Raw genomic sequence first — 12,338 nt, 5'->3', positions numbered from 1 at the left:
AAAGTGCCGGCGCCGCGGCCGCCAGCCAATCCGGGCGGCCGGCGGCGGCGGCGGCGGCGACGGCGGCCGCGCTGGCGGCGGCGGAGGTGGTGGTGGCGGCGCTGGGCGTCCGCATGAATGGAGAAGAATGCGCAGGCGGGGGAGCGGGGCCGTGAGGGCGCGCCGGCGGGGCTGGGCGGCCGCGGGCCCGGCCCCCCGTGTGAACCTGTAATCGGAGCCTGGGTGCCGGGCGGCCCCGGAAGCCGCCGCCCTGCGCCGAGGTAAATCTCCGCTGCGGACCCGCCGTATACGGCGGCGGGAGCCGCGCGCCTCCGGCAAAGCCAGGCCCGATGCACCTGGCCGGGCGGCGCGCCGGGCGTTCCGCGGAGGGTGCAGGGAGCCGGGAGAGCGGCCGCCATTCACTGTGGCCACCAGCCCAGGGCCCCGGGCGCATGCAGGGGAACATGTGGTTTCAGAGAATGTTCTTTTTCGGTTTCTGGAGCTATGTCCTGACTAGCAGACGGTCTCGCTTCCGCAGGGGCTTCCCAGTCTCCAGGATGGAATGAATTCCCCTGTGCATCTAATGTCCGGGGAAAGGGAGCGCTTGTTTTCTCGGCTGACTTGGGGGGGTGGGGGTAGGGAGGAGGCCCCTGGGGATTTTTTTTTTTTTTCCAGGCGTTGGCGGCCAGATCTTGTCAGCGGGCGACAGGGTGGCGGGACTGAGCATTCGCGTCTGAGGCTGCCCTTGCTGAGGGGATGCAAGTCTCTAATTCCTAGACGCACACGCGCAACCCACACACATCCGGCCTAGGTGGTGGCGTGGCGTGTACTGAGTGCTACGTGCAAGTCCTCGAGAAGACAGATGTTTTAAAAATATATATTGTGTATCTCGGGCCGGTTCCTGATTTGTAGAAACAGCTGGGTGGTATTTTTGAATTTAGAAATCCAGGCTTCTCTATCCCTGACAAAGGAGCAGAGCTGTTCGTACTCCTCTGAAGCCCACTCTTGTGGCTGCCGTCAGTGAGGGAACGCTTGATAAATATTGTTGAGGATAACAGAAATATGCTCATTTTGAAGATTGCTTGTCCGTTTCTATCCCTCCTTATTATTGATCTCAATGCCATCTTCATGCATTTTGGACGCCGCACAATGAGTGGCCTGAGCCTAATATGGACGTTGGTTTCTCAGCCTCTCACCCACACACACACACATTATGCCACTTCCTGAACCTCTTATTCCACTAAACCTTCACCTCCAGCCCCTCAGTCCTTCCCAAGGGCCTCCTCTGCTTCCCTGTCTAGGCTGGGTCCCTCCATCAGCCAACTGGGATTTGTTGTTTCTGGTGCCCCAGGCATCCTTGCTCCCTGGTATTCCACCAGAGTCCACTTGTCAGTTGTCCCCCTGAGGATAACCCGGCTATCTGCTTTCTCTACTCTTGGCACAGGTAACAGAGCTCTCTGGGGTCTGCTATAATCACAAAACCAGAAGTTCAGCCTCCTATTCTCCTTTCCATCCTCCCCAATCTCCCGTCAAGAATATCATTGCCACCTGCCTCTTCCCTCCCAGAAGCTGGTGGTCCAGGCACAGGAAACCATCCACCCACTCCCCTCTGCCTTCCAGAAGTTTCTCTGACTTGCAGTTTCTTCCCCCAAAGTGACAGGCCACCCTGCCCCAGAAATCAGTGTGTCCACTACCCCGCTGTGGTTCTGTGAATTTTCCCAGCCTCCAGAATCTACAGTGAGTCAGCCTTTCCTGCCTTGGCCCGTTTCTGCTGCCTTGTCGAGGTGCGAACAAGCTGCAGATAGGTGGGGGAGAGGAAGAGACAAAATGAGTTTGAGGATTCCTCACCCGCATTGGTACCTAAACAAAGTATTTCTCCCATACTCAGTATTACTTTTCGGTCAAAATTGAGGTCTACGTTAAAATTTTCCATTTCATGTGCTTCTGAATGTTGACTCTCCTTCGTTCATACATCCAACAAACACTTACTGTCTTCTATGTGCCTGGCACTGTGCTAGGACCTGAGAATGTGACCATGATCCAAAGGTTATATGGTCCCTGCCTCAAGGAATTCACATTCTAGTGGGGAGATAGTACACAAGTCAAATAGTTAATAGACGTGTCAGTGCTTGGAAGCACCTTTTGCTAAGGAAGAACGAGGGGGTGAGGATATGTTCTGAGGTCTGAGAAGGCCTTTTCTGAGCTTGGGAAGGGACTTGGATGAAGATGAAGTGAACAAGGCAGTTCAGTTAGAGCCAGGAAAGAAGGGGTCGAGGCCTCCCACCTTGGGTGGTGGATTCACAGGAGAGAGTTGGACTGAAAGCACGAGGCCCAGTGTTGTACCGCCTGATCCATAGAGGGGATTTATCCCTGGAAGCTTGGAGCAAAGAACTGCTGCTTTAAACTTAGCAACCCCCTGTATGCAAGGCAAACCTGCAAAAGTGACCCCCTCTCCAGCCTGAGAGCAGCTGCCCAGCCTAGCCCCTCAGGAGAGGGCCTTTTCCAACGGAGTGGGCATGGAGTAGAGGGGAGTGTTATTCTTTTATAATTCATCGCTCCTGAGGTACCATACTTTTCCAGTTTGCATGCAGACCCATTTCCTTGCCTGGTTTGTGGAGTTTCAGTTTAGTTATTTGTATCCAGCCCATTGCCTTTCTCTGTGTTCTCTTGCAGAAGAGATGCTCCAGGTGCCCCAGAATAGATAGATACTCCAGATTTGGGAATTCACCCACAGGGCCACTCCTGGGCTGGGCTTCCTCGGAGATTAACTGGTGAGCCCTCCAGAGGAAAAGAGCTCATCCTCACACTACAACTCCAGCATTTCCGTATGAAAGAGGCTTAAGTTGGGATGAACATACACACACTACTATATATAAGATAGATTACCAACCGGGACCTACTACTGTATAGCACAGGGAACTCTACTCAATATTCTGTGATAACCTATATGAGAAAAAGTTTTAAAAGAATGAGTACAAGTATATATATAACTGAATCACTTTGTTGTACACCTGAAAGTAACACAACATTGTAGATCAACTGTACTCCAGTTAAAAAATATATATATATATATATATATATATATATACCACCACTGTGGGTATCAGTAGCTCAGTCCCCTGGGGAACTCTGGAGACTGCATAGGAAAAAAAAGAAAAAGAAAGAGGTTTAAGGATGGCCAACTGGCCAGAAGGGACACAGCAGCAGTCAGGTCGGGGACTGCCCTGGAAGAAGCCATGAACCGTCAGTTATCCTTTCATCAGGGCTTTAGCCACTGTGGATGTCCTTACTTTGGTGTCCTCAATGAGGCCTTTTTTCCGTCAGTTTGCTAATGAGGGCAGGTGATCGTGAATAAACAGATGTTGGGAATGGTGTGCAGGAGGGCCAGAGACTCCACCTGCAGCCCAGAGGAAAGAGAGAGGCTGCCTCACTCTGGGCTTTAGACAAGTTGCTGTATCCATTCCGAGGCAAAACGCCTTTGTTAAGACAACTTTTACGGGAACCCAGCCAGTGTTTGAAACACCCGGGTCTTGCTTGTTTATGTATTCATTAAACAAACTCATATAAAGCCCCTACTATGTACTGGGCACTGAGTCAGTCCTGGAACTGGGAATTGAGCTGGGAAGCCACAATCCCTATCAAGCTACTCACAAGTGTGTTCTAAAGACGTATTCAGATCAACAGCTGCATGACAGCGGGCAAATTATTTAACATCTTGAAGCCTCAGTTCTCCTCTGTAAAATGGGCATACTGATAATTATTATTTTCCATTGTCACAGATTAAAGATCAATTATGTAAAGCATTTTACATGGTGCTGAGCCATTAGTAAGCACTCAAACAGCAACTGTTATTATTTACTAGTAATATACCTGATTTACCAATGAGTAAATAGACTTAACACTAGGTTACCCCTCAGTTTTCTTCAGATACTGTTACACCTCTAATGAGAAATAAATAAGCATCTAGTAATTGGATATATCAAAAAAAACAGTGTCACTGTAAATCAACTAGATTCCAATATAAAATGAAAATTAAATTTAAAAAAATTAAATGAAATTTAAAAAACAGTGTCTCTAGATAGTAATATCCTTTTAAGATGAGAAAGAACCAGTGCTTCTTGTGAAGAACACTAGATTGAGTAGAGTGAAAAAATAAGCACCTGCTCTTCATTATTAGTGAAAGTTGTGCTTTTTTTAGTCTCTTTCTAAAGAGCATCCCTTGAGCGTGCAGTGCTATGAATATGAGGACAAGCAAGTTGCCTACTTATGGAGGTCAGCGATGGCTCCTTTGTGAGAACCCACCAATCAGAAACCACACGACAGAATCGCCCGAAACTGTCAGACCAGAATTCTGACTAAATGCCAGTTTTCCTCTGTTCCCCATGCTTCCCGCTTTCTCTAGAGGCCGTGTCTCAAATACCATATTGCCTTGTGGCATATCATGCCTCGCAAAAATGCACTTCCACTACCGTCTCTCCTAATTGAGGTCAGATGTAAGACCCTCTGTGTTTGCCCTGAAGGAATTGTTTAATTGGAATCCCATCAGGCAGCAGTGTGGGGCGGGAGAGGTAGAGGATTCCAAGTTGCCTGCTTGGGTTTTAGTCCCCCTTTCCTGGCTGTGTGACCGTGAGCCCATGACCATACTTCTCTCCTCCAAGCCTCGGTTTCCTCATCTGTAAATTAAGAATTATCCCTCAGCGTTGGTTTTGTTTTTTTCAAAGGTAAAATGAGACAAAGCATTTTGTAAAATACTATACAAATGGTACGCCTCCTGCTTATGTGTTATGATGGTAATAACATGGGCTGCTTCTTCTGGAGTTTGGCTTGGCCCCTGAAGAAGGAGCTTCTGTAGGTTTTCTTGCTCCTGCCAATGAATTGCTTCAGGATGGACCACTCCGTCTTTAAAAAAGAAAAAACAAAAAACAAAAAAGGATATTTAAAATGCCAAAGTGCATTTCACAGGACATTAACCTTTCAAGACTCTCTGTAAATAAAAGAACCAGTTTTCAAATACATTTGGGCAACTCTTGGCAATCTCAGGGCACATGAGAGCATGAAAGGCTCTGAGAAGTCCTTAGTAAAGAAGCCTCATTATCCTGTGCCTAACTCAACACTTCCCAGATTCATCCCTTTTTTCACAGAACATCTGCTAATATTCTACTCAAACAGCGTCCCTAAGGAATAGACTTTGGGAAATTCTTCACTAGCATAGAAAGGATGCATTTTGCTTTTGATTAAAGACTACTGACCCACAAAAAATTAAATTAAGCATAAGTGAAAAGTGACTTAGTAAGAAGTATTATTGAGTTCTGGATATAACTTTTGCTTTGAAAGTTCTTTGCTGACTAATCTGAGAGACCAATTCCTTGAAAAAACTTTAAATGCTTTTAACAGCAAACACTCTTATGGTGCTTACCATATACCAGGCACAGTTTTAAAAACTTCACCTATCATTAATTGAATCCTCACAATAACCCAGGAAGGAGAAATTATTATTTTTTCCCAGTTTTAGAAGAAGAAGCCTGGGCAGAGGGAAGTAGGAGATTTGCCCAAAGTAATATCTGAATCCCTGCTATTGGTTTGACTCCATAACACCTTCTTTCCCTCGAAGAGCAGTTTACAGCACATTTTTTTCTCAATTAAGATGATGCAAGTAGTAATTTACAACATTTTTTTCTCAATTAAAATAATTCAAATACTAATTTGCAGTGTATTCTTTTCAAAATTTAAGTAACTCAACTAAATTTTTTTAATTTTCACACTTCCAAGACAGCTCTGGATATAAATGAGATAAATCTTAGGGTGTCACGAAAGCAAGTTTGTGAATCATTCCTCCTCAGAACCTGTATCCAGTTTCATTCAGTGGAAGTGGAGGCCTATTTTCCTAGGTTGCCTGGACATTCATGCAATACTGCAGTAGCTGTATCCTATGGTGTCATTAGATCCTGTGTCTAAGTGTTTCATAATTTAGGACTTTTGTGTTCATAGATCTTTATTATAAAGAAGTCTAAAATGATTTAAAATTATTAAAATTCAGAGTATAGTGGGAGGGTCCAGGTGAGCCCCAAACTGGGATTATGTGTGTTTTTGAAACTAGTGGACTGCTAACCCCCTAAGTTGTCTGTCTGCCTGAATTGATGTACACTGGAGTTTTGAGTTTAGGTTGAAAGGAATGTTGTTGTTTTGTTTTGTTACCTTTTGATTCGGGGGCCCAGGGCAGAGATGAGGAAGAAAAGAAAAAGAGAGGGGAAGGTTTTGAGGCTCGGTAGAGAGATTAGGACCAGAGGCTGAAGGAACTGTTTGTATGATAGATTACTCTGGTTAAAAAAGAAAACAAGGGCTTCTCTGGTGGCGCAGTGGTTGAGAGTCCGCCTGCCGATGCAGGGGACATGGGTTCGTGCCCCGGTCTGGGAGGATCCCACATGCCGCGGAGCGGCTGGGCCCGTGAGCCATGGCCGCTGAGCCTGCGCGTCCGGAGCCTGTGCTCCGCAACGGGAGAGGCCGCAACGGGAGAGGACACAACGGTGAGAGGCCCGCGTGCTGCAAAAAAAAAAAAAAAAGAAAACAAAACAAACCAGTGCTGATCAGCACCCAGGTAACAACATGCTGCAAAGTTGGGATGGGGTGAGTCATTCTGCACCCTCAACCCACCCCTATGCATACTTACCACCAAACAGCACTCTGAGGGTGCAGGGTAATGCACCAGTGGAAGACTGGAGGCTTGGCAAGTCAGCAGTCTTCAGGAGGGCCTGGCAGTGGTGAACTTGTTCCTGAACATCAATGAGGCACTGTCCAGGTAGGGCCTAGAAGTTAGAAAGGGGACAAAGTCCCAGCAGGCAGGAAGGGTTAAGAGTCACTGTAATTTGGGCATTAATGTGACCTGCCTATACTCAAAGGCTAGTGGGACCAGGCAACCTCCCAGTTACAAAAAGAGGAAAGAAGTGAATGGTGTTTGGATCTCATTCCTGCTATGGACTGTACTGTGTCCCCCCAAAATCCATATGCTGAAGCCCTCACAACCCCCTGCCATGTGATGGTATTTGGAGATGGGGCCTTTAGGAAGTAATTAGATGAGTCATGAGAGTGGGCCCCTCATGATGGGATTAGTGCCCTTATAAAAAGAGACCTCAGAGAGCTGCTCTCTCCCTCTCTGTTACGTGAGGACACATTGAGAAGACAGCCTTCTGCAAGCCAGAAAGAGAGTCCTCACCAGAATCTGACCATGTTGGCACCCTGATCTCAAATTTCCATCCTCCAGAACTGAAAATTTTAATTTGTGTTGTTTAAGCCACCCAGTCCATGGTATTCCTATTTCGAAACTTATAGAATGTTCATGTATTTTATTTCTTTTATAGATGTGTTCTATTTCACAACTTTTAAAATATATTTTACTTGTCAATAATTGAAAGAGCTAAACAAAAGATTTTCACAAATGTTTCCCACTTAAAAGGTCCCATTGTTACAGCATCAAAGATATTTTTCTGTTTTTCAATGACTTTTTTCAATCCCTTATCAAGTATAATTTAATGAAATAGGACAAGTTTCTTTCCAAAGAAATGGCAAAGGGCTTGGTATTTCTGGTTAGTATCACCATTTAACAGAGGTTTGGGTTTTCAGTCTGGAATCTTCCTTCCTGTCCCTCTCCTTTATGAGCTGCTCGTCAGATGACAATGAAATGAAGAGATGGTTTATCTCTGCTGCAGGTTCCCATGTAGAGAGCTGGCCCTACTGACCCTCCCACTAGCACATGAGACAAATGAACCCAGGACCTCTCTCTTTGGGCCTTCTACCCCCATCTACCTGTCATGCCAAATACCCAGAATTTACTGCTACTAAGGTTTCCTGCAACTGTGGCCATCCCTCCGTGAGCATCCTTCCCAGGTGCAGCAGGCAGATTGCTTACTGTCCTTGAAAGTACGCTCTGGAGGACACAACTTCCTCAGATCTTAATAGAAGGCGTAATTGAATAAACTTTTCTTTTACCATCTAAAAACACTATAAAATACTTAGCTATCTTTGGCTATTTAGGTTTTCTGTTTGTCATATTGTATTAAGTAATGATAAACCATAGTATATAGAATAAAATTAATGTATTTCCCCACTGGAAAAAATAAGTAATAGAAACAGAAAGATGAATTGGCAGAATTGTTCATAGCGTTTAAACACATGCCCTAATTTGCAAAAGGCAGAATGTATTCAGCATTGAAGACAGCTTGATTAGTCTTTGCTTGTGTGTGTTGTCACACGTCATTGCCTCAGTCTGTACACAATTATCATAAGAAATATTTTAAATGCTTTTTTAAAGTTTTTACCAAAGTACCCAAACTCCAAGTGTAGTTTTCTGAGAATCTACAGCTCTGAGTTAAAATTTTTGTCCTCTGTAAAATACTCTTAGTGAATTTTCACACCCAGTTTTAAGAGTTTGTTTAATGTTTTGTATGTGTTAAGCAAACCTAAAAGTGTTACGGAATTTAAGTACTCCTTATATAGGTGACTCTAACCAAAATTTCACTCTACTATCAGCCAATGTTAAATTTTTATAGTTCTTATTCAAACCATCTTTGTTTCTAAAATTTCTATTCAAAACACAAAAACTTAAAACATGCCCAGAGACTTCTTTTACTGTCCTGGTACCACTTATTGTCAATATGTAACATTTATTGAGATTTTTTCCTTGAAATTTGACAAGAAGAATTAACTTTTAAATCAATGTTATCTAATTTATAAATATTACCTTATTCTATTCCTTCCCCAAAACTCAATCCTTACTGACAAGCTACAAAGCACTTATATGGGACAGCATATCTCTATTCTATTTTACCAAGTTCCTGCCAATAATTACTTCTAATAACTGAGGTATAGAGAAAGCGAGTAGAGTACATTGAAAGAGGAATTCATTAACAATTCTTTGGATTTTATCATTGTGAACTTAGATCCTTTTAAAAACACGTGTGTGTGTGTTCATGCACACACATACAGACACAAGATCTTGCTTTACAATTGTTGAGCATTAAGGGTTTTCTACAAAAGGTACCATATTATAGACCATAAATATTCTTCCTTCTTGAATTGGACACACAAAAACCTTAGAGAAGACTAAACAAGAGCACATCCTAGTGTCATCTTTGTCATCATTTTCTCTCTTGTTCTCCTTTGTAATCAGATCAACAGGTAAGGAGTCCACAAGTCCATTCATATGTTTCCCTAGGAGGAATTTTCATATTGCTTTGTCCATGTGTTTATTCATAGAATCTGGTCTCTTGGACCCACATCTTAAGTGCAAGCCAGAGAGTAAGAATATGCTGATGGATGGTGAGTGAAGGAAGAATCGTGCAGGATGAGACACTTCAATGTCATGGGTCAAAAGCAATTTGCTGCCTTTATTCCCTGTACCTGTATTTGTGGCATATGTGCAGTTAGGAGAGAAAACAGAAGAGGGTGTGATGGTCTGTGCCATAGTCGGGAGAAGAGGGCCTTGAGTGTAAGGAAACAGGGCAGCAGAGGGATGGTCCAGTGAAAAATGATTACCATGCTCATGAGGACAAAGAAAGTGAAACGGGATAAGATAATCTAGTTAGGTTCAGAAACAGAAGGGAGAGATTTTGAATCCTCCTTATACATAGTTGAGGTGACACAAAAAGAATACACACATATAGAAAGAAATCCTAGAGTTGGGAATCTTCTGGGAATGAAACTGGTTTAAGGCTATGGTTTCAGGGAGGGAAAGAAAAAGGGAGAGGCAATCTGAAAGAACATTGAGCAGTACTTGGCATGTCATTGGATGGAGAGAATACTGCCCTGCCAGGTAATGAGTCAAGAATCATTCCCAGATTTCTTGCTTAAGAAAGTGGTTCTCAAATTTTAGCATGCATCAGAGTTACCTGGAGGGCAAGGCGGTTCTGCTGCTGATGATGCAGGGACCACACTTTAAGAACCACTGTTCTAGAAGACCATTTGTCTTTGCTCATAAAGAAACTTGGCTCTAATAGAGGAAAGTTGAGGAGAAAACAAGTTGCTTGGCTTCAAGTCTATGAAAAGATCATGATGAGATACACAGTATTCAGTATGTATCTTTGAAATCAGCCAGGCTGCTTCAAATGATAAGAACTTTGCACTCTTCTAATTAGTTCAGGATATATGTTAAATTCCTAAATCGAGTGACTTGAATTTGGGGATGGCTTTGTGGGTTGTGATAATGGTTTGATGTTTGTTTTAAGAAAGTTGCTGCCAACTTGAGAAACCATGGATTCTCAAAATAAGTTTCCCATGGGAAGGGCTCCATAGAGAAGAAAGGAAGCCACTGTTTCCCCGATGTCAAATGAAATGTCCAGGCCTCTGAAGCCCAAATAAATGAGCAAATCAAGATAAAAGCATAAAGGAGATCATCCTTCAAATCCACAAAGGCAAAATAATTTAAAAACAGGTGAACATTACAGTGGTAATAATAGAACTTAATAATACATATTAATTACATAAAGAGAAAGTGTGTTCCTCCAGGGCCTACTCATTTTGTATGGAACTATGAGTCACCCTACATACATATACATAACCCAACTTCAGACCTAGAACTATGCTGTTTAGACGAGTGGTTTTGAGCATCAGAATCACATGGAGGGTTTCAGAAAACACAGATTCTTGGGCGCCACCCGCAGTGTCTGATTCAGTAGATCTAGCACGGACACAACCATTTGTAGTCCAAATTCCCAGGTGAGGCATTCGGGACCACACTTTAAGAATCGCTGGCTTAGATCTATAGTTTACAAATTGGCCACATATTAGAATCATCTGGGAAGCTTTTATAAAAATCCCAATTCTTATACCACACCTCAAACAATTAAAATCAGATATCTCGGGATGGAACCCGGGCATCGGTCATTTTTTGAAGTTCTCAGGGGATTCCAACGTGGAGCCAAAATGGAGAATTTCTAGTGAGACCAGTTCTCAAACTTCAGCACGCATTAAAATCAGCTGGAGGTCTTGTTAAACCACAGATTGCTGGGCCCTCTTCTGGAGTTTCTAATTCACTAAATCTGGGCTGGGACCAAGGCTATGCATTTCAATCAAGTTCCCAGGTGACAATGCTGTTGGTCCTGGAACCACACTTTGAGAACCATGGGTCAGACCAACTTCAGCCCTTGATATCTGTTGGGGGATCTGATATAAAATACTGAAGTTAGCCTCCCCTACCCAAACCCCCTGAAAAACAACAAAAACTGGGCATCGGGATTTAATTCATCTGGGATGGCATTTGGCATAAACATGTTTTTCAAGCTCCTCAGGTGATTCCAATGTGCAGCCAAGACTTAGAATCACAGTCAAATCAAGCAAAGGTGAGAATGCAATGCATGCCTCACCTGCAACATTTGCTGCTTGTCTGGCTAAATATGACCTCTTCCAACCATATTCCAAATATATTCCTGCTTTAATCATTATATGCAATATACATATTTGCTTAAGAAAAATACTACATTGAAATAAATGGAAGATTATGGCAGGCATTTCTGAATTTGAGCAATAACTAGGTTAAGCCAGGAAGGGATTCTCCACCCCTCCCCACCCCTTCATTGCTATAAATGCAACTTACTGTCTGAATTCTCTTTTAGTGTAACATGGTAGCCCGTCCCTTTAGTGATCTGCAGCTAGTCATGTAAACAGAAACATTATAACTGTTACTATAAAAGCAGTTTCTTATAAATGAGAATTTTTGATTATATCTAAATAAACTTAAAACCTAATCAAACACCCTGGTTCCAGGAAAATAACTTTGGGTTTGGACAACACAAACCAGAATAACATTTGACTGCCAGATAAAGTTTTTGAACATACAGGGTCATGTTTAATCACATACTATGAGAATAACTTGTCTGCTACAGACAGTAGAAGCTGAGATTTGGGAATAGGGTGGTGGTATGGGAAGTAGCAGATGGAGTCCGCTCTTAACTGGAGCTTCCTTGGCAAGCTCTTTGCTATCAATCAGATACATGTTTGTAAATAATTACTTTCTACTTCAGTTTTCACTGGAAACAGTGATACTGTTGTGTTTTACAAGCTGATTGAGTCACCTACCATTCATGATCCTTCTAGAATATACTATGCAAGTCCAGTTCTTACATCCAGAAAGGCTTTAGAAGTTTTGCACTGGAAAAGCTGAGGAACCACTGCCCACCCACTAGAGTGGCTATAGCAAAAAAAGTCAAATAATAGCAAATATTGGAGAGGACCTGTAGAGACTGAAACCATCATGCATTGCTGGTTGGGAATTTACCACCCGTTTGGAATCAGTTTGTCAGTTTCCTTAAAAGTTAAACATAAATTGACCACACAGCTGAGCAATTCTGCTCCTAGGTTTTACCCAAGAC

Source organism: Delphinapterus leucas, chromosome 17 (assembly GCF_059928025.1).
Source record: "Delphinapterus leucas isolate spDelLeu-1000000601 "Yukka" chromosome 17, BTC_Dleu_Yukka2, whole genome shotgun sequence".
NCBI lineage: Eukaryota > Metazoa > Chordata > Mammalia > Artiodactyla > Monodontidae > Delphinapterus > Delphinapterus leucas.
This window is presented reverse-complemented; position numbering follows the sequence as displayed.